Source organism: Hippopotamus amphibius, chromosome 4, assembly GCF_030028045.1.
Source record: "Hippopotamus amphibius kiboko isolate mHipAmp2 chromosome 4, mHipAmp2.hap2, whole genome shotgun sequence".
Taxonomy (NCBI): Eukaryota; Metazoa; Chordata; class Mammalia; order Artiodactyla; family Hippopotamidae; genus Hippopotamus; species Hippopotamus amphibius.
In genome coordinates this window covers 38968132-38991919 of record NC_080189.1, presented here as the reverse complement: position 1 = coordinate 38991919, position 23788 = coordinate 38968132, and the positions used below count along the sequence as shown (strand labels likewise).

Genomic DNA, 23788 nt, shown 5'->3' with positions numbered 1-23788 from the left:
AAAAATGAAAATAAAACCTATCAAAATCTGTGGGAGAAGCTACAGTAGTGCACAGAGCAGGGCCTCACAGAATGTGTTACACATTAGAATCAGCTAGGGAGTTTCTAAACACCGCATTGTACCCCATATCAGTTTCAACACTGACATCACAGTGTCTGGGGTTTGGAAATAGCCATTAGTATATTTTAAAGACTCTTAGATCATTTTCATTTGCAACAAAATTTCAGTCACTGGTTTAGAAGAAAATTTGTAGCTTTAAAAGACAAATTTCTACCTTAAGAAATTAGAGAAAGCAAAGCAACTCAAAAACAAAGTACATAAAAAAGAGAAGTTTTTTTAAAAAAAGAGTAAATAAGCAAGACATTGAAAAAAGACAAATCAAAGATGCTTTTTTAAAAGAAAAAATTTTAACTGATAAACCTCTAGCTAGAATGACTGAGGGAATAAAAGGGGGAAGACAAATTATAAATATAAGAAATAAAAAAGTATGCATTCTACAGATGCTTCAGACATTAAAACAATAAGGGACTATTAGAATAATTATATATCAATATTCTTGATAAATGGATAAATTGCCTGACAGATGCAAAGTACAAAACTGACTCAAAAAGAAGCCCATCGTCAATCTCAAAAATTGAATTTATAGCTAAATGTCTTCTCACAAAGCAGATTCCAGGACCAGATGGCTTCACTGGAAAATTCTATCAAAAATTTAAGAATTGAGAAAATCCTACGCAAACTTCTTCAGAAAAAGAGAGGAAGAAGGAATACTTCCCACCTTACTTTATGAAGCCACCAAACCTCCAAAACCAAATGGACATCACAGAAAAAGAAAATGATAGACCAATATATCTTATGGATATAGACATAAAGCTCTTTAACAAAATACTACCAAATCAAATCTAGCAATACAGTAGATTCTTGAACAACACAGGTGAACTGCCCAGGTCCACTTACGCAAAGACTTTTTTTCAAGAGTAAATACTACAGTACCATAAGATCTGAGCTGACTGAATCCAAGGATGCAGAAATAGGGATACAGAGGAACCAAGGATACAGAGGGCAAACTATAAATAATACTTGGATTTGCAACTACTCAGAGGGTCACTGTCATTAACTGCTCCATTGTTCAAGGGTCAACTATATACAAAAAGGATATTACATCACAATGAAGTATGGCTTATGCAGGAATGCAAGATTGGTTTAATATTCAAAAACCCAATTAATGTAATTCACCATATTAACAGATTAAAAGACAGAACTATATGACTATCTTAATAGTTGTAGAAAAGCATGTGACAATATGCAATACTCATTCCTGATTTAAAAAAAGAAAAAAAAAAAAACTGAACAAAGTAGAAACAGAAAGTGCGTCAGTTAACTTCTTGCCTGTCAGCTCCAAACTGTCCTTCTACCCTTCACTTTCCTGCTTTGTGGTACTGAAGCTGGACCCTGTATCTTTTCTTCTTTGCCAGTAACCATAACATTAAGTTTTATTCGTAGAAAGAGCTAGAGGACATTGCTCGAGTAAATGTCTTCTCTTTCTGGTTCCAGTATGCTTTATTTTCTTCTTGTTCCTGTGGCAGCCACTAGCATGGGGGCACCCAGTGGCACTCACTCCCCAGCAGCTTTAAGCAGCAACCCCATGAGCCCACCCCAGTGAGTTTCACCAGCACCCTAGGTAGTTTCCCCAGCAAGTCTCACAGATGCTCCAAACAGCAGTCTCCCAGAGAGTTTCAGTAGCACCCCCATGACCATCTTCCCAGTGGATTCTATCCACTCCTCAGGGGTTGGCTCACTTCCACCACACATCACAGGAGCAAGAGAACGCAGCACTAGAACCAGAAAGAGAAGCCCCTTCCTCCTATCCGTAATGAGGCTTCCCAGCTAGTTTTATTAACCCTTCTACAGGCCGTTCCCCAGCAAGTCTCAACAGCACCTAGGGGGCAGCTTACTGAATTAAGCAAAATGTGGTACATCCATACAGTGGAGTATTATTCAGCAATAAAAAGAAATAAGCTATCAAGCCACAGAAAGACATAGAGGAACATTAAATGCGTATTATTAAGTGAAAGAAGCCAGTCTAAGAAGGCTATATATTTTATGATCCCACCTATATGACATTGTGAAAAATCAATACTATGAGAGATAGTAAAAAGACCAGAGGATGCCAGAAGTTCAGGGGAGGGAGGAGGGAAGGATGAAGAGGTGGAACACAGGGGATTCTTAGGGAGGTGGAACTATTCTGTTCAATACTATAATAGTAGATATGATATTATGCATTTGTCAAAATGCATAGAACAATATGAGAAGTGTAAACCCTAACGTAAACTACGAACTTGAATTAATAATATTGTATCAGTATTGGTTCAATTTTGATATGCATACTGCACTAATGCAAGATAAGAATAATAAGGGAAACCATAGAGGGAGAAGCGGTATATGGAGCTCTGTACTTTATGCTCCATTTTTCTGTAAACCTAAAACCGCTCTTAGAAATATAGTTTATTAACTTTTAAAACATACACAGATACTCTTTAAAATTATCACCTAACTTCTGTGTGGTCGGTAGTATTCTAGGATGGTCTCCATCTTACAGAATTCCAGCTCCCTGGTGTACAGTCTCTATAATCTTTTCCCCTGGAGTATAGCAGGACTATAAATATGATAGGGTTCATTCTCTGTATTAATGACATTTTATGACAGAGGTAAAAGGACTGTACAGATGTAATTAAAGTTACAAAGTAGTTGACTAAGTCTGTCAAAGGGAGATTATTCTGGGCTAATCAGGTGAGCTCTCAGAAAGGAACTAGGCCTTTCCTAAAGGAAGAGCCTCAAAGCCTAGGAGGGATTCTTCTGTTGGCCTTGAAGAAAAGGGCCTCGTGAGGGGGCCATGTAACAAGGCCTTAAGAAGGCCTGTAGAGACTGAGAGCAGTCTCCAGTCAATAGCTAGCAAAAAAATTAGGACCTGTATCAGACAACCCTAAGAAATTGAATTAGGTCAACAACAACACAACATGCAAGAAGGCCCCATTAGATCTCAACCTAGCCAAGAGCTTCCTCTCAGCCTGTGACATCCTGAGCACAGAATCCAGCTATGCTGAACCCATACACTTGACCCATGCAAACTGTGAGAACAGCCATTTATGTTGTTTTGAGCCACTATATTTGTGGTAACTTGTTACTTAGGGAGGGAAAAATAATACAGTCTGTTACTCACACCCTGACAAATCACCAAAGTCAACAAATTACACTAAAAGGAGTCATTTGAGGTTTTTGTTTATTCTGAAAAAATGAACTGATTTTTAACAGTCAAAAAAATGTAAATTACTTTATTTTGCATATAGCTGGCATTTGACATTTTGAAAAGCCAAACTGCAATATAATAGCATATATGACACAACTACAGCCTGTTTAAAAAAATGCACCACCAAGAAAAAAAAATGCAAGAACAAATTCAACCAGGAGCAACTTTTTAAGATGCTGAGAATTTTGCAAATGGTTACCAAGTGATACTTTTTTAAAAACAAACATATACAGGTTCTGACCCAAAAAAAAATGCCATGAGAAAACAAAATGTAAGTTGGTATAGCCACTATGAAAAACAGTTTGGAGGTTCCTTAAAAAACTGAAAATAGAACTACCATATGATCTAGTAATCCCACTACTGGGCATATACCCAGAGGAAACCATAATCCAAAAAGAAACACGTACCATAATGTTTATTGCAGCACTATTTACAATAGCCAGGACATGGAAGCAACCTAAATGCCCATCAACAGATGAATGGATAAAGAAGATGTGGCACATATATACAATGGAATATTACTCAGCTATAAAAAGGAATGAGATGGAGCTGTATGTAATGAGGTGGATAGACCTAGAGTCTGTCATACAGAGTGAAGTAAGCCAGAAAGAGAAAAACAAATATTGTATGCTAACTCATACATACAGAATCTGGAAAAAAAAAAATGGTCCTGATGAACCCAGTGACAGGGCAAGAATAAGGATGCAGACGCAGAGAATGGACTGGAGGATACGGGGTTGGGGGGGGCGGGGGGCGAAGGGGAAGCTGGGATGAAGTGAGAGAGTAGCATAGACATATATATACTATCAACTGTAAAATAGATAGCCAGTGGGAAGTTGCTGTAAAACAAAGGGAGATCAACTCGATGGGTGATGCCTTAGAGGGCCGGGACAGGGAGGGTGGGGCGGAGTTGCGGGAGGGAGGGGACCTGGGGATATGTGTATAAATACAGCTGATTGACTTTGGTGTACCTCATAAGCTGGTACAACAGTGTAAAGCAATTATATTCCAATAAAGAGCTTAAAAAATATATATATATACAGGTTCTGACCCAAAGAAATGCCATGAGAAAACAAAATTTTGAAAAGCTACAAATAAAAACATGTCACAAGGACTGGATTTCGAATAGAGATTTACCATTAGCAAAGTCAATGTTCATGTCTTTCTATGTACCAATCTCTAGAGTAGAAAAGTGAGGCCCTGCCTAGTGAAACAAGAGATTAAAAACAAAGAACCCTTACACCATGATGCAACACAGAATTTAAAATTTTAAAATTCTGGTGAAGCTGACCATTTTTGAAAAGTCTATATTCACTGATATGAAAAGAAATATTAAAAATTTAGTACCTGGACATTTTTATGATTTTCTTCTATGATTGGTGGATAAAAAGGATATTTTACTGTTTATTTTCTCATCAAACTATACTTGAAAATATTATCATTCTCATAAAGTTTTATTTTTCTTCCAACTTTATCATTCTATGATTCAGACTAAATTTGGAGCGTTTGTATTAGATTGTCTTATTAACATTACAAAATAATTTTAAGAGAGGTTTATCTAAGATGTTTAGCACAAAACAGCATATAAAAAATTAATGAGTGGGAATGGGACTAGGTAAAAAATGAAATATTGGTCATATTTCAATAAGCTAAATCTGAAGAGTACTGAATAACTATATACAAGAATATTTATGGTCAATCAAGGCTTAGAACTGATTGAGATAAATTACTGAAGGACCTAGTTCCAGTTTTATTTAAAACATTCTACACAGCATTGTAAATCAACTACATTTCAATAAAATATTTTTTCATTTTTTTAAAGTTATTCTAATGGATGAATGGAAAAACAAAATGTGGTATATCTATACAATGGACTATTATTCAACCTTAAAAAGAAATAAAGTACTAAAATATGGATGAGCCTTGAAAACACACTAAAATGTGAAAGAAGTCAAGAAACAAAAGTCCATATGTTGTATTATTGTATTGATATGAAATATTTGAAGTTGGCATATCCATTCTGGATATGGGAGATTCCTTTATTGATGATGAAAATGTTTGGAACTAAACATAGATGACACAACATTGTGAATGCCAATGAATTATATACTTTAAAATAGTTAATTTTATATTATGTGAATTTTACCTCAAGTAAAAAGTCAAACTAGTAAGTCTAAATATTAATTATGATTATGTATATAGATGTACAAGAAAACATCTATTCCCAATTTCTATCAACACTCAATTGTTCAAATAAAAATCACTAGCTCATGAACAGAAAATGATTAACTATCCCAGTTAAGTACACACTGAAACTTTATATACAAAGCTTAAAAGATCACCTGTACACTGCTTCAACAATAATGAAAATGTCCTATCCTGTGCTAGGCATATATTGAATAAGATTTGCAAAGTTTCAGAAATTTGTATGTAAAGATACACCATAGAGGTGGTGTGCATTAACTGTATTAAACAATATGAATACTTTCTCTTTTCTCTGCCAATTTAAATATTCATGAATTACTGTCAAATGCCAAGTTATAGCAAGACAAGATCTAGCCCAAATTTTGGAATCTGGTTTGGGGCACTAGGATTAGTAAACTAGTCAGTCAAATATAATACTAAGCATGTCAACCAAACATTCGAGTTTCCCTTTGTCTCTGGAAGTGCTCTATGAGATTTCCAAAGAGAAAAACAAAAGACAGCGCTTGATACAAAAGGATTCAACCCCTGCTTTGAAAATACACATTTTAATCCATAACTTAAGATTTTAATATGATTGGATCAAGAATTTTTCAGCAAGACAATCAAAATATCCCCACCATAAGAAAGACTTTGAAGGTGGTTTTTCAGTTTAATTTAGAAAGATCCTCAAATATAAATCTTGTCCCTAATTACAAGAATTGCCTACTTTGCTCAGTAGGCAATATCATATGTAATAAAGAATTTAGGTTACAGTGGAGAGTTTATAGGCAAATGACAACATAAGTGAAGCAGAATATGATACAATACACAGTATCTTTAATAGAATTAAATGAGCACTAATTTTACATAAAATAGTAATAAAGTAGATGCTAGACCTGTACTGTCCAAAAACAGTAGCCATTAGCCACAAATATTTATTTAACTTTAAAGTAATTAAAATTGCCTAAAACTAAAGATTCATTTCCTCAGTGGCACTAATCACATTTCAAGTATTCAGTAGCTACATGTGTCGTGGCTACCATGCTAGACAGCAGATTTCCATCACTGTAGAAACAGCACTGCAGAAACCACAGAAGCTCAGGCTTCAGAGCTCCTTTCTCTTGTGTCAAATGGTGTGAGTCACAGTAGGCAACCTGGGGGTCCAGCAAAGAGGAAGGTGAAGTGGTAATACATTCAATTTGGGTTTAGTTGGATATACGTACGTGGTTCTCATTTCCATGTGTAATTACTTATTGCTATCTGTTCCACTGTAGGAATGGCTTCTAGGAATACACCTTTTTCCCCACTGCAACTCACCTAGAGTCATGAAATCAAAGTGCAGAGTCTGAGGTCTATGGAGACATATATGTGTCCCATGGAAACTAGAACTACAGATATGTGATAAGCGGAGGAGGGAAAAGTCTGAAATGTACACAGCTAGAAGCTAGTCTGTGGTAAATTCTTCCAATTATAATATAGGAAATAGCATAAGCAGATAATTCAGTTTTTAGTCAATGCCTAGTCAAATCAGAAATTCTCTTATTAGGAATACAGTTGATAAAGCTTATATAATTATAAATGCATCATACATTTTTTTCTTTTTTTATGGGACTCATATGAACTTCTCAAACTCTCTTTGTAAAGCACAAACCTGTAGCAGTTTTACAAAAAACTGAATATGTCTTTGAGTAAAGCTGCATGTTTTATACACTTCAACTATCAGTAACAAAAACAAAACTTTATTAGCCAGGCTACAGGAAAGACTAACATCTTTCTAACCTCTTTGCAGGTAATCATATTGTAACAGCAACGTCACAGGGAGAGGCAATCCAAGACTATACATCCTATAGATGTAAATTTCTTAAAAGTAGTTTAAAAGTATGCTCAGGAGTTCTAAAATGTCCATTTTTCTAAATATTGTGATTGTATCATTGGCCATCTTTTAAAAATCTGTCATCTGTTTTCTTTTTTTAATTCTAGGTATTAACTTGTGTACATCAATTTGCAGTAGTAATTTTGTACCTTTTTTCCTTGAAGAGGACTCCCCCTCACAAAACGTCTAAATTTCAGGTCCCCAACAAAACCTTCATGCCCCTGATGCTAGGAAATCATGTCTTGATCAAAGTAAGTATTTACCAATTAGCAACCTCTACATTTTTGTTTCTTTATTCCACCAGTTACAACATTTAATAACCCAGTTACATCACTGTCATTGAATCCCAGGATTTAAAAAGGTTAATTTGAAAAACATGTGTTCCACCTATTCTGGACATTATCTGTTATCTCTTCAACCTTCAGTACAAAAGAAAACGGGGAAAAAAAAAAAAAAACACCTCACATCTCACTAGCACTAATCAAATGTCATTCCTGGTAATTAGGTTATACTGAATGCCTTTGAGCTTTGTACTGCTAATGCCAGTGAAATTCTTAATACAATTACAGTTATGGCTACTCAAATGACTAAGACTTTTCCTCTGGTACACAATATATTGAACCAAATGCTGGCCTGAAAATACCAATTCATTTAAGAAAATAAAAAACAAAAATTTCAATCATCTAATTACCTTCACAAAATGTTCTAAACGATACCAACATTAGTAAAACCACCTTTATGTGTTATGAAAATGTACTTACATTTATAAATATAAAAATGCCCGATAGCTGAATGACATTTATGTGAATATTCACTAGGTTACATTTTATTTATGTTTCATTTCATACGCTTTACACTTCATTAAGCCATACTTTAAATAATCTAATTTCTAGTTATTGTATTGCAAAGATATTCTCAGCCTGAAATTACATCAAATAAATTATAAATCAAACTTATCAAAGCCATAGCCATAGGTGGAAATCAAATGAAATACCTAATATTATATAAATGGCTAAAGTTTTAAATGGATTGCATTTATACAATTGCCTAGGCACACTCATTTCAAAGTATTTTTGTTGCTGCTTCCCATGGCTGTAGAATACAGATTAGAGGTTATGTTAAACAATTAAAGAACTGAATTCGACTTGGAATATACATATGCTAGCAGTAACCCCTGATTAATACAGTTACTAAGAAGAAAAAAGAAAAACATTTATTAACTAAGAGGAATGGAAGGGAAGAGAAAACTTAGCACTCTTAATCAAAAAAAATTATTCTATATTCCTAAAGACAAAGATGGAATGGTCGTTTCCAGAGGCTGCAGGGAGGAAAGAATGAGGCATCACTGAGTTACCCAGTGATTTAATGGGTACAGACTTTAAGTTTGGAAAGATGAAAAATTCTGGAGATAGATTGGGGTGATGGTTGTGCAACGAGGAGCGTACATTTAATGGCACTGAAAATGGTTAGAATAATTCATTTTATGTTATGTATATTTTACTACAATAAAAATTTTTTCATTGTTCTAAAGTAATTATACTTACATTTTTATATACATATTTTTTTTCTTTTCTGAGATACAGCTTGAATTGGAAAGTACTTCATTATAAATATGGCAACTAAGCACTTAAGTTGGCCCAAGTCATAGCTAATAAAATGGAGAAAATCAGTTTCCTGACTTCTGGCTCCATGAACTTTGTTCTCCAAAACTCTGCAAATTGAGAGATGACATAAGAAATTCCAAACTTCTCTGACCAAGAATAGTTTTTTATTTGCTTTAAAAGAACTGAGGACTTCCCTGGCAGTCCAGTGGTTAAGACTTTGCCTTTCAACACAGGGTTGGGGGGCAGCGGGGCGGGGGGGGGGGGCACGGATTCGATTCCTAGTCAATAACACAGAAGCAAGATTGTAAAAAGTTCAATAAAGACTTTTAAAATGGTCCAGGTCCACATCAAATAAATATATATAAATATATATATATATGTACAAGTAGAGGCACAAGTGAATCTTTTTTAAAGTACAAGATAGCTAAATGTACTGATGTAGACACTGACAATAGAGTTGATGGGGTAGGGCAGGTGTCAATAATAAATCAAGTCCAGTGTTTCAGTTGTGAAAACAATTATGTCAACCGTATAAATAATCAACTTCAAAGAATCTATCATATATACCATCATGTCCTGTATTATACAAAACCTACTGACAAATTCTAAGATGCGTGATTGTTAAAATGAGTTCTGATTCATTAGAATTTAATGTTTACAAATATAAGTAACATCTGTAGAATCTGATTTACATTAAGATACTTGTTACCCATCACAGTATCTCCAGCATCTTGCACAGTGTTACATAGTCAGTACACAATAAATAAATTTTTAATTAGCAGGGAAGGAAGAAGAAAGAGGAGAGAATTAAGGAAAAGGAAGAAGAAAGACAGGGAAGCTGGGCGGATGGGGTGTGCGTAAACTGTAACAAACCATCAGCTAATATTCAGCCTTTATGCAAAAAGAGACAGGCTAGATACTAGAAGTAATGATAAACTGAGGATCGGTTCCCAGAGTAGACTGTGCTATTTTATAGATTTTATTGGTGATTTCTTTCTCTAATGCCTTAAGTTCAGAATTTAAATACGTTAGTGATAGGTACAAAGTACCTGATTAATGTCTTGGATTCATCACACCTGCACAACCGTATATGACGTATAACTACACTACTAAAACTATATTTGAAATACAGAGACTCAATACAAAGTGATTTTATATATTCCAAAATATTTTTCTCCACTGTACAATTAAAACTGTATTTTCATCAACATTTTAAAAGCCAAATATTAACTAGCTCTATTACAAAAGCAAAACGCTTGAAACAATTGCCATATTTCAACTTTACAACCTTGTAAAAATATGTGCTTATTTCGGTCATAGAATTATGTCACTTTTGCTGACCATCAGGCAAAAATCTCTGTCAAGTGACTTTCAGGTTTATATGGTCTGATGCCATTATAAGCAATTACAAGGCTTAATGGCCGCTAGCTGGCTGTGCTTCTGGCATTGCTCTAAATTCGTGTCATTAGTCATTTCATGAAGTCGTTTTAGCTTTCCTTCATCAGCTGCCCTCTCAGGTTTCCCAGTTGTCATTCTTAAGATTGTTTCATGCAACAATTTGTCACCTCCCTATGTTTTTCCAGTGAAACATTTATATACTTTGATTCCTTAAAGGTGTCATGTTTTGGCAAAACTCATCAGGGGAGGGGGAAAAAAATCAGACAAATTGTTGCCTATGAGATCTGAGGGTAAAGGCCGACTCAGTGGAGATGAGGGAACTTTCTGGGGTAATGACAACATTATCTTATACAGGTTTGGATTAACAGGTATAGGCATCTGTCAAAACTCAGCAAATGTTCACTTAAGCTCTTATGCATGTCCATTGTATTTCAAGTTACCTCAAGAAGAAGAAAAAGTGGAAACTATTACTAAATTCTAGATGATGATACACATGCTGAAGTATTTATGAGGAAATGCCTGCAATTTATTTTGAAATACATAGTAAGATGGATTGATGGATGAATATAGGAATGAACAGATACACAGTCGAGAAATGTTCGCTAAAATGAGTGGTAGTTAATTCGGTATTCACTGTAAAATTCTTTCAACATCTCTGTTTGAAAATTTCCGTAATAAAACGTTTTAAAATTTAGGTCATTATTCATAATCCTTTTACTTTAAAATTCATGCAGTAAAGAAACAGGAATCAGCAAGTGTTCCCAAAAACTAAACTATGATCTTAGTTGCTCGTTTGCTTGAACATTTCAGGTATTTATATAAATTGATCCAAATAGTTAAAAAAACTGATTAAAAATCTTGTTAAATTAATTAAGTGTATAACCTATTCACTCACTCTTTCATTTATTCCACAAATACTTGTCAAACACCTTCTATGTACCAGATGTCTCTAAGTCCTAAAGAAGAAGGACAACTAAATTGTAATACATCGTAACTTATACTAAGTGTTTCAGCAATATGGCTGGAAGAGCAGCTTCTGGACCATGAAGGGTAAGTGAAATTTTTCCAAGTGGAGGAAGTTCATTCCAGACTGTAGAAAACTGTGTACAGAGCATGTAATATAAAAACTTTATTTTACACCAAAAAGCAACATATTTATGGCAGTTGCTTCTTGAATATATCAAGATATTTTAAACATATATATATATATATTAGAACCTCCTTTCACTATCTAATATGTTTTTGAAAGCTTCTACAATCTTTTCAGTCACCAATATAATATAGGTGTCTCTTGTTTACCATTCAACTCAAGCTGCAAGTATTTCATTTTAAGTAATTGAAAGTATGACCACATCTGATTTTATTACTTCTTAGGGATTTTTGTCCATAACAAATGTTACCTGGAACTCACTCCATGAAACACTGCTCTAAAGGCTTAAAATCCCAAGACTGAATACTCTGGGATTAGAAAGGTTTCCTAGACTGAGCAGCAAATAAAAAGGCAAGTGTCTCACATAGCAACATAACCCACTATAAAATGCACAAAGGACAAATATCAAAGTACTGTCTAAATTGTCTATAATCTACTTAGATATTTTAAATATTTTATATCTTCCTTTTTAAGGCCTGTAGATGGTCCCATTTCCTTTAATGAGCAGTTTGCCTAACAACTCCAGAAATTCTAGCACGTGTAAGTTTACTTCAGTGTATCTTATCTACAAAATGCAGGTATCACTAAATAGTCACATGCTTAATATGTGGATTAAATGAGATCTTATTTAGAAATAAAAGCAGTTCGTGCTTACTGTTCAATAAACAGTAATTAATATTAAAAATGTTTATCCATATGCATATTCATGCAACTGCACAGACATGCTTTTTAATCTGGGCCAGGAGCTCAGGTGAGCCAGAATCCATTTTATCTTTCCAGTTTAGTTACAAAGTCCCAACTCTTAGTCTCATTGCATTACTGACCACTTCAGTGTCATGATAGTTTTTCATTTGCTCCCTTTCAGATCCAAACTCCTTACTTCACTGCTCACCCAAGATTGGCACTGTTTACAGAGTTCACTAGCAAAGACCTTAAAATTCTTTTATCATTTATCCGTTAGTGGCTGAGAATAGAAATATCACTGGACCTTCACCTCAAATAATCCTCTAAAAAAATTCTGAGTGACTGAGTTGTGCCAGAGGTTTAGACTCGAGATGCTTTGTAATTTGTTTCAAACCATTTTCTAAGGTACCTTCAAACGATCCCCAGGCTGAATGAGATGTTTTTTGTTCTTAGGAAAAAAGTCAAGCAAGAAAGGTATTATGAGGAGAGTCCTTAAGACTGAACACTGGTATATTATTAAAGGAAATGAAGAATATTCAGAAATTCTAGGGAGAAGAGATTTCTAGGACAAAAAAAATGAAACAGAAAGCCTGATTTCATCCATTAGTACCTATAATGACTGTTACTATTTAATAGAAAACTACATTATCACTTGGAGATAGAAAATGATCTTTACTGGTGGTTATCTTATCAATCTCCGTGCTTTATTCCCACTAGGAAAAAAGTATTCCTCATATTTACCATTAAATTACAAATCTAGCCCAACATATCATAAAGATTTCATAACAGTTAAATCTTCCTTAATGCCCTAAGAGCAAAGACAGAGCCTAAGCTATTAGGCAAGTCCATAACACTGACATTTTCTTCTCATGAAACATGTTGAATTTAAGATATAGGTATGAATCTTATTTTGCTGGAATGTTAATTATACTCATTTAAAAACCTAAATGCTATTAGGACTGGTCTGCACTTTTTCATCTTTCACAACATGCCCTTGATACAAGTGTAGGTTGTAAGCAACCACACTCAGGCTGCGTTCCTCATTGGCTGAAACCTGTCAGCATGTTGTACACACATGAACATGTTGCTTTTTTTCATTTGCAATATGCTGAGGGTGATTCTCTTTTTTTCCCTGATATTGTATTTCAGTCTTAATGAAAATGATAGGGCAAATTAGGACCTTATTTAGCAAATGTCACTTTCCCTTCCTTGTCTACATAAAAAACAGATGCCTGGTTTCCCATCTAAATGAAAAAAGACGACAGTAGAAAAATAAATACTGAAAATGTTAACAGAAAGGTTTCAACAGTAATTTTTAAAGTAATAAGGACTGGGGGAAAACAATTTAATATAAAAGATTTGAATGTCTTAGGTGAATCCCTACAGTCCTCAATCTTTACAAAATGATTCATATATGAAATAAACAAATCTATCATTTCAAAACGAAAAGAGAAACTTTTGGTAAAAGCCGTAAAATCTTCATTAAAAACTTTTTTAAAAAAATACTGATAAAGTACCTTTCTAAAGAAATGGTCGGATGCCTAGTGATTTTATTTTTACCCAAGAAAATCGTATTTTGATTTACTGACAACGTGCTTTATTTTAGAACTAGAGCAGAACAAAAAGTTCAAAGGAGTACTTTCCAAAGTATAAAAAAAGAGCTGATGATAAACCAAACCACAGCTGAAAAGCCACAACTATCTATACAACCTTCCCAAATCTGTAAATGCTTAAAACTGTAGTGTTATACAACTACAAACAAATATGTATATATTTTCTGCTTGAACAGCTTCATAGTTGCCATGAATCAGCCTTTCATTTTCTACAAGTATTTAGCAAGCCATCTAGTTCCTAATCTAAGAGGAAAGAAAAGAAAGGAGATGGAAAAATAAAAACACAAAGTGTTTTGAGATAAAGAAAGTGTCTGATAAAACATGGGTAGATGGGTGGGTGGATACATAGGTAGATGGATTAAAAGATGCCCAATAAGGATAGGTGAATGAATAAATAAGCTGCTTTCCACCCAAGGGAAAAAATAAACATACATACAGACACACACACACACACACACACACCCCCCATCCTACATCTCTCACTTAAGTAATATCTGTGGAAGTTCTTAATTTGGAGGTTGTCAATGCACTTCAGGAGAGGATTTATAAATCTCCAGCAATTATGAAGGATGGGGATACATGTTGATATATACATGAATTGGGGGGAGGAGGGGTGAGTGCATGTAGACATCCACTCATGCATGTATTTCTGAAGTAAATTAAGAGCTTCTTAAAGGTATCATGACCTAGAAGAAGGTTAAGGCCCACTACTGTACAGTGTTTTGCTTGTTTAATTAAATGGTATGTCAAGGACTTCCTAGGTGGCACAGTGGTAAAGAATCTGCCTGCCAATGCAGGGGACACAGGTTCGAGCCCTGCCCTGGGAAGATTCCACATGCCATGGGGCAACTAAGCCCATGCGCCACAACTATTGAGCCTGTGCTCTAGAGCCCATGAGCCACAACTACTGAGCCCATGTGCTGCAACTGTTGAAGCCCACGCGCCTAGGGCCCGTGCTCCACAACAAGAGAAGCCACTAAAATGAGGAGCCTGCGCACCACAAATTAAGTGTAGCCCCTGCTCGCAGCAACTAGAGAAAGCCTGTGTGCAGCAATGAAGACCCAATGCAACCAATAAATAAATAAAATAAATAAATAAATTTTAAAAAAAATGGTACGTCAATACTAGGTAGTCTTCTCAAAGCTGGGGAGCCATGCTGAGAATTTCAAGCAAACATGAAGACAGACTCAAACTCAGGGCTCTCATTAACTAGAGCTCTTAGCTACTCTAAAAAGGTGAGAAATTGCATGGTTTAGTGTAAAAAGCATTTTTAACAAATTAAAATAAAAGCCTAAATAGGCACAGACTGTTCTCAAAACTTACTTTTAATAAGACTGAAGTTTAGGACACAAAAAGTTCTCAGTTTCCGAATTCAGTACTTTGTGCAGGGAAATCTCTTCATAGTATGGCCTGAATTCCCCCCACATGCCTGAAGATAACACACAGAAACACAGAACCATCTCTCTATTAGTACACACGCAAAAGGGGCCCCTTCTTCTGATCTTCAGAAACAATTAACCAACTCTATTTTAAAAGTCTACTTCATAGTCTTTTACCTGTCACTAAAAGCAGCAAGGCCTGAGTGAAGAGGCTGGCTAGGCAGCTTGAACAAGCAAAGTTTCCATGCACAGACTAGGGAAGCTTTGGCGCTCACAGATGGTGCTAGACATGGGTCCTGAATTGAGAGCAGCAGGATACTATCTACCCAGTAAGTAACAAAAGCACTGAAAGTCAGGTAAAAAAGAAAAAAGAAAAAAAAAGTAACACATTTCTGATTTCGTATTTATCAAGCATCATCCTTTCACAATAGCCCAGAAGAATTAAGAATTTAAAGATTCACGTCTAATTTAACTCTAACCCAGATGAAACAGTCTGTTTCTTAAATTGAGATTTCAACAGCTAAATTTTGCCTTTCAAAGGCAACAGAACTTTAGAGAAATGATACCTTCCCAGGGATCTCTCTGAGCTTTTCACAAACATTTATCATGGTGGCAAATAATAAGTTTCTTTAATGGACATGTCTGCTCACACTTTGAGAAATGCAGATTGGAGAATCAAATTCACAGCAGGAGAAGGCAAACTTGGAATTCACGTTGGACCAGAAGCATATCAGAAGGCTTAGGGTCTTAGCTCTAAAATTAGTTGAATGGACATGAGTTCCTGGACAAGAATGATCATCATACAGCTGGCTTTCAGTGGCTAATGCCACGTCTACAAAGCAAGCATAAGGTAAGACTATACTCTTGAGTCACTCTACTTCCTGTCTGTCTGGCTTTATCTCATAAATAACAAAGCCCTGTTTGAGGTCTTGGTTAGAACATTCTAATTGAAAAAAAAATAACTGAAATTGGAGAATACAAAATAAAGTCAGGATATTTGAAATTAATAAGATGAAGCGGGGGGAGTCAAGGAAGGGAGGGAATATGGGGATATATGTGTATAAAAACAGATGATTGAACCTGGTGTACCCCCCAAAAAATAAAAAAAAATTAAATTTAAAAAAAAAAAAAAAGAATAAGATGAAGAGTATGCAATATGCCTCCTGAATAAGCTAAATGATGTAAGTCTGAAAACTACTGTTTTTTAATCTAAAAATAACTCACACTCAAGTATTATTCTTCCTTTCTATACTGGTAGGAAAAAAAACGTTTTTAAAGCATGAATATATATAAATGTTTAGGGAAAGCCAGATATCAAGTATGCCTTTTAACCTGGTCCAATTTTTTTTTTAATCTGGGCTTATAATAGATCTATAATTCTGAGAGTATCTATTGCTGCTAGCCTATTGAAGAGATAAGCAATTGAAGATAAAATTTTTGTACTTTACACAAAAATCTCCTTAATTTACCAGATACTCTATTCTCAAGCCAAAATACTTAAGCAAGTCAAATAAAATTAATCACTTAGAAAATAGTGAAATAACTAATTTAAACTCTATTTCTAAGAAATAATGAACTTCATTTTAAAGGATGTAAGTAGGGTAACAAAGTATTTTCCTGGATGCACAAAACAAGAACCTTTACCAACTCATGAATATTTTTATTGTTTTCTCCTTTACTCCAGGAAGTAAATAGACAATAGACACTATTAAGTTGAATTATACTGTGCCCTATTTTATACTGAGGACAAAAAATGCTCCATCTCAGTAATAGTTACTAAACATGCAACACTCCCGTGGTGTAAGACCAGGATTTATAGTGCTTTTGTTAGATTATAAAATCCAGAAAAAGAGAAGAAATGCAATTCATGGCATGGTAACATTCATCACGAATGCACTTTAGACCTTCTCATGATTCCACTGGTCAATGGAAAAGGAAAATGTACACTCATGAGCAAATCATTTTGCCTACTGGACCTCAGGTTCTCATATATAAAAAAGCATTTTACTTATTAGTTTCATTAATCTATAAACTCTGTAGACAAAGACCACAGTATTCTAACACCTGTCCACCCATAATAGGTGGCCGAAAAAACAATGCTCAGACTGTAAGATGAAAAAAGTTCTCTCCAGTCTATTTAATCTTCAAGCTAAGATTTTTTTAAGTCTGACCCTTGGGTAGGTAAGTCCATGAAATGTAGTGAACATTTAATCTTCAAGCTAAGATTTTTTAAGTCTGACCCTTGGGTGGGTAAGTCCATAAAATGTAGCAAAACAAGTAAGAGGGTGTGAGGTCCATAAAAGTGTGGTAGAATGAATTGTAGACCATAAGAGAAAGAAATCATTTGCACAGTTGAGGATTACCTGAAGAACTATCTGCTCTTATCCTTTTATGTTACTAGAAAGTTTTCAGAGGATCTCAAAGACAAACATTAAGACATGAGAAAATAAATTTTATCAGTTAAACTTTAAAATTGTTTTGATAAATGTAAGTGGTTCCAAGCTTTGATTATCCACTTAAAGCGGTGCCTCCAACATACTCTCCCAAAACTACACCAAAAATTCTAATTCTAAACTTAGTAGAACAAAGTATAGTTTCTCTTTCAGAATTTTTTTGCTTCGTTTTTTTCTAGTTAAAACCTTCATAGAATGGCTAATCATAATTTTTAATAACCATAAAATCAAGACTTTCTTGATTTCTATTAAAAAATGTTTAAGCTCTTTCAGCAACAAAGGAATTAGTGCTTAGAAATTCACATCTGGACAATCTCCCTTAAGATATCCAATACACAGAAAAAAATCTATAACCCACAAAATGTCTATCACAGAATTACTTATAACAGCAAAAGTCCAGAAATAAAAAAAATTTACAAGAGAATGATTACATAAATTATGGCATACCAACTTGATCTTCTATTTTGAAGCTATTTAAAATGATCAACATAAAACCCAAGTGGCAACATGGAAACACTTTGTTAAAATAAATAAATAAATAATAGAAAATAGGCTGGAAGGAAATACATTATCCCCTAAAAAAAGAACAATTTTAAGAAAACAATGTAAGAATACAAAAACTAAATTGCTCATAACATTTCATAAAGACATCAGAGAAGTTAAATAAAGATGCATTTTTTAAATTTTATTTATTTATTATTTTTTGGGGGGTACACCAAGTTCAATCAACTGTTTTTATACACATATCCCCGTATTCCCTCCCTTCCTTGACTCCCCCCACCTCGAGTCCCCCCCCACCCTCCCCGCCCCAGTCCTCTAAGGCATAAAGATGCATTTTTAATTAAGGACTAAGTTATCTTCCAAGTCCTTGTGTAGAAACAAAGTTTCTCAAATTTTTTCAATGCTGTTTTATACTTGGAATCTTGTCACTGAGTTAAACTCAAAGAATTTGACATTAAATTATATAGTTATTATTTATTTATGAAAATCAGCCAAAATAGATCTTTTAAAAAATACATCCACTGTTAAAACAGTTTGAGAAAATCCAAAGTGGAAATAAAGAACCATGTCAGACTCGGTATCCTCAGCAATAGAAGTATAAAAATGACAGTCTCAAAATATGTATATAAAATAATTTTAATTGTGCCACTTAAATATTTTTTATTTCTTTTCGTTTATTTCTTCCTGACCACCTAACCTAAACTAGCTATCAGACCACTATCACGTCACATTTTTTATTATTTGTATAGCACTTATTTTTATCTGATATATTTGACAGAAACATCTGTCTATTTGTTTATTATCTATCTGGCCCACTAGAATGCAGACTGCTGGAGTAAAGGAGTACTTTCCATCTTATTCACCCCCAGAGTAGTCTCCTACAGACTTGTAAGCTCTACATACATCACTATAGTTATGCAATGCACAACCTATACAACTAAATATGACCTGCCTATGAAAGATTAACTATATACATGTCATAAAGCGCCAAGATCTTAACACTATCATTATTTCTGATGATGCAACACCACTCAGCATGCATGCCAGAAAAAGCTGTTTCTCAAAGTTTTCAACTCCTAAATTTTCTTTAACGTTATTTCACATGAGCATGTATGAATTTGTTCCTTGTTACTCCATGGCATTTGTAAAAGCAAAATATTCCTGAGGCAGAAACCAATCCACAAAATTGGTAAACCAATCCTTTTCCTATTAAAAGCCAGTCATAATGAGTTATGATAGTATTAAATGTTTTAAAGTATCTCTCAACCAAAAAGTACTCAGCTTGTTACTACTGGCTGTCTCATTTTTAAAATGACTTTGCAGTAGGTTCAAAGAATACTGCTTATATATAAATACACACACACACCCTATAATCTAATCCATTAGAATCTGGAGCATAGAAAGGGATTTTAAACATTAAAAATTATACTACTTATAGAACTACTAAGAATAAGATATTTTAGTCTAATATTTTATTCAGGAGTCCCATACTCACTGTTTCTAAACATGGTTCTTTTTATAGTAATGTCTGGAAATCCTTTAGAAAACAAAAACTCAAATCTTAATCAAAGGTAAAGGCTAGAACTATTTTCTGAGAAGTCTAATTCAAGGTAAACGATCTCTCCTTTACTAGACTGTCCTATTCTCACAAAACCGTGTGGCTAGAAGAAATGATAATGGAATATAAAACCTTTGTCTTCTAGGTTGTTGTTTACAATCTGGATGAAGCTGATAGCAGAAGAGAGCATACAAAGGCCGATGTGAAGAGAACGTGTAGGCTTGGTCATTCATCTTCCTAGAAGACAGATGCTGACCAGTAAGAATATCAGCAACTAAATAATAACTTTCTCATCCTCATGCGCACACACACACACGCCAACATAAAATAGAAATTATAACCTTATTCCCCACTTGGAAAACATGAACTACATTCAACAATTTTTTAATTTGTCTACTATGTGCTACACAACTATAGAATAAAATATGACTAGAAAACACTATTTGCCCCCAGAGGAGCTTCACACTTATATGAGAACATTATTTGGCAACAAAGAAGCAATGGACACAGTATCAAATCAAGGTGGGGTCCAGCAGTTAGAAATAGCCTTACTATGCCTAGACTCAGGGCTGACTCACCTCAAGCCATGCTGCCCTTCACCCCCATATCTACTCTTCTTCTGGAACTGCTTCCCCCTGGAGCATACCTCCTAGGTATACCATCCACGTAACTCCACAGCTAATCCTCTCATCTCTACTTTTCAGAAATGGTTCTTCCCAATTATCCCTTCCAATCTCCACTCTACCACCCTAGGGTCCCCAGTTCAGGCACTCTTTCTCCCTCAACTATTCTCACAGCTCCTCAAAACTGCACTCCAGACCTGACGACCGGGGGAGAGCAACCTTGTGTCTGCACATCATGTCAGAGAAAAATAAGCACACAGCTGCCTAGTATACAAGGCAGGGTAAAAACCCATGAGAACCCTGTAGGTACTGTGGTCTGAGCTAGTTATCATAGGAACATCTAAAGATATATAGTTAAGTGTTCACTGCAGAGTAGAGATTCCCTTCTGGGAACCACCTACCAAGTTCCATAAATCAGTCTCAAGATGGTCTTATTGCATTTTTTCTACAGGAAGTTTTATCAGAAACAATTTCAAGTTTTCGCCTTTTGAAAATTGGTTTCAATCATTGGAAGTAGCTTTAGAGACACACATTTGAGAACTTCATCATTTGCAGTTGAGTGATTTTCTAGACCTTCCAAATACTGGTTTCTACCCCTTTAATGACCCTCTGCTCCCAATATAAACTTTCATCAATGCCAGGATATTGGACGAAATAACCCTGAAATCAGCTGTCAGATTAAGGATGGTTACAGGGTACATCTCTAACCTTCACTAATGGTTTGTGCTAATGAGAAGGCCCAGGTGTTCCTTGCAATGCATGTGTAGCTACCTCAAAAAATTGCCAGCTACCAACCAAGAAAATCTGGTACAAATAAAGTAGGGCTGGATGCATCTAACGAAGCACATAACACTGCAATGCTCAATGTAAATACTAGCAAAATTTTCTAAAGTTATATGTGAGGAGTTTCTTTGTAAATCATAGGAGGAAAAGTGTTTTTAACCTTAAGTTTTCACATACAATTAACTGCTGCTACCCAAGCAAATCCTTTGAATTGAAAAGCCAAACTGAGCTGGCTTGGTCCTAGTTATAATTACCATTTAAATACAACAAAACAAAAGCCTCTATGTTGACAGGAACATCAAAGGGAAACACAGCCATGTACAATGTCCCAATTACACATTTGTTTTGGAAATACTGAGGGTTTTTCACTTTTCTTTCCGGAACATCCAACAAAACTTTTAAATCAGTTAGTGAAAATGCATACACGTAATAGATTATTTTTAAGATGGAGATCTAAAGATTGTCTTATTCAATCCCCTTCCTTTTATTTATTTATTTATTTTAAATTTATTTTTGGCTGTGCTGGGTCTTCATCTGCTGCAAGGAGGGCTTTCTCTAGTTGCGGGCAAGCGGCGCCTACTCTTCATTGCGGTACGCAGGCTTCTTATTGCAGTGGCTTCTCTTGTTGCAGAGCACGGGCTTAGGCGCATCTGCTCAGTAGTTGTGGTGCCGGTGCTTAGTTACTCCATGGCATGTGGAATCTTCCCAGACCAGGGATCGAACTCATGTTCCCTGCATTGGCAGGTAGATTCTTAACCACTGCGCCACCAGGGAAGTCTTAATCCCCTTCCTTTTAAAAGTGAGAAAATGAAACCTAGAAAGGGCAAGTTACATAAAACCACACAATGGACAAAATATTCCTCTGTTAACTATTTATACCTACGCCCCATAACAAAGTCCATTTTTCAAATACAATAGAATAAGTTATTTTGTGAGTATTTCCAACTACCAGGCCACCTTCAAAATAGTATTATGACCATGGTCACCAGAGGAGGAAACCTGAGTGGGCCGGTAAAGGACGCAGAGGACACAATTATGGCAAACTTAAGGCTGTGAACTCAATTCCCAGGAAACCTGGTAAACCTGAAGTGGCTTGGCTCACCAGCACACATGGAGCTCAAACGTGTATCAGGTCTCCTCTGAACAGTTCTCAGTATGGTGACATCTTAGTGTGCCGTTTTACATTCCTTCCCAGCCCAAGCTTCACACAACAGAACTCTCCTGAAAATATCTAAGTGGGACTTCACAATCTACTTTTTTCAAATGTTCTGACACAGCACTGAAAAGGCTGAAATTATTAAGATCTCAAAACCTATTATATTTAATTCAAATGTGTTCATCTACTACCCATTTTCCCTCTATTTTTAAATGTGTAGATCACTGGAAACATTCTAAAACTTATTTTATTTTCAATTCTTTCTACACAGGCACAATGGAAAGAAGGGGGGCAGTTAGAAAGGGAGTAATTTGATTTTTCAATCAATATAAGGGGAGGAAATTTCTAAATGCTTATGGATGTAAAAATGTAAGTGTAAAGAATATGGTGTGTACATCTTGACAGTATCCAATTTTGAAAGATAAAAAAAGTTTAAATAGACTTTTAAATTACTTCTCTGTATCATACAACATTAAATGTGTAGCCTTAATTTCTATGAAAGTAATTAAATGCAGCACTTTTATAAAAAAAACCAGTTCCCTTGTCACTTGGGAGAAGTAAGTTTATTTTTATGTTTCCCTACTATCAGACTCTTGAATTTGTTTTTTCCATTAATTATAATGTCCTTTCTCTTATGTTTTAAAATAATCTGCATATTCATGTATCTGTTAATACACACACATTTGTATTATATCTCAGCTAATGCATTGACAAACGTGTGTACATGCGTGCACACACACACACACACACACAAACACATTAGTTTAAACTGCTTTAGCTTTCAGAGGAGCAACACCATACAAGGTCTTGGCAAATAAAAAAGAAGCACAAATTTGAAAACTGAGAATAATGAAACTTTAAAGTACAAATAGAGAATAGGAGTTCAAGCACACTCAAGATATTATGAGCATTTTCAAGTATGTTTTAGAGCTCAAATTAGATGATCCTTTTCATGGAGTGCTGAAAGGGTAGAGGTTGGAAAATAGGATTCACACACACCTAGAGCCCTTGCTCTGCAACAAGAGAAGGCATCGCACTGAGAAGCCAGCGAAGGTAGATCACTGGCCAGAGTATTTGAGTTATGAGAGCCACTCCAGAGATTTCTTCTAGAAAAACTGTTGCGACTGGCAGCACATTTCACTGACAGAATGGGTTGCAAAACTTGCGTACTTGTGTGACATATTCAACCTGCTCAACAAACTCAATCTGTCACTTCATGGGAGAACGACTGTGTTCAAGTTGGCAGATAAAGTGGCTGCATTCAAAGCCAAACTAGAATTATGGGGGCGACGAGTGAACACTGGGATTTTTGACATATTTCAAACTTAGAGATTTTGAAAGAGACTGAGCCAGGGTCCTCTTTCTCCCAGCTGGTGCAGGATCACCCATCTCAGCTTTCAAAAGAGTATGAGCGATACTTCCAACCACAAAAGACCCTCGAACTGGGAAGGAAAGGATCCACGACCCATTTGTGAATAAGCCAGGTGAATCAACTCTGTCTGTGCTAGAAGAGGATCAACTG

The 23788-nt window shown here is 35.2% G+C and overlaps 1 protein-coding gene across 3 annotated transcripts in view; it reads right to left on the bottom strand.

Annotated features, from left to right (window-relative positions):
* The window catches only part of IMMP2L (inner mitochondrial membrane peptidase subunit 2), an 875861-nt gene that overhangs the window by 741256 nt on the left and 110817 nt on the right, over positions 1-23788 (bottom strand). The window lies entirely within an intron of this gene.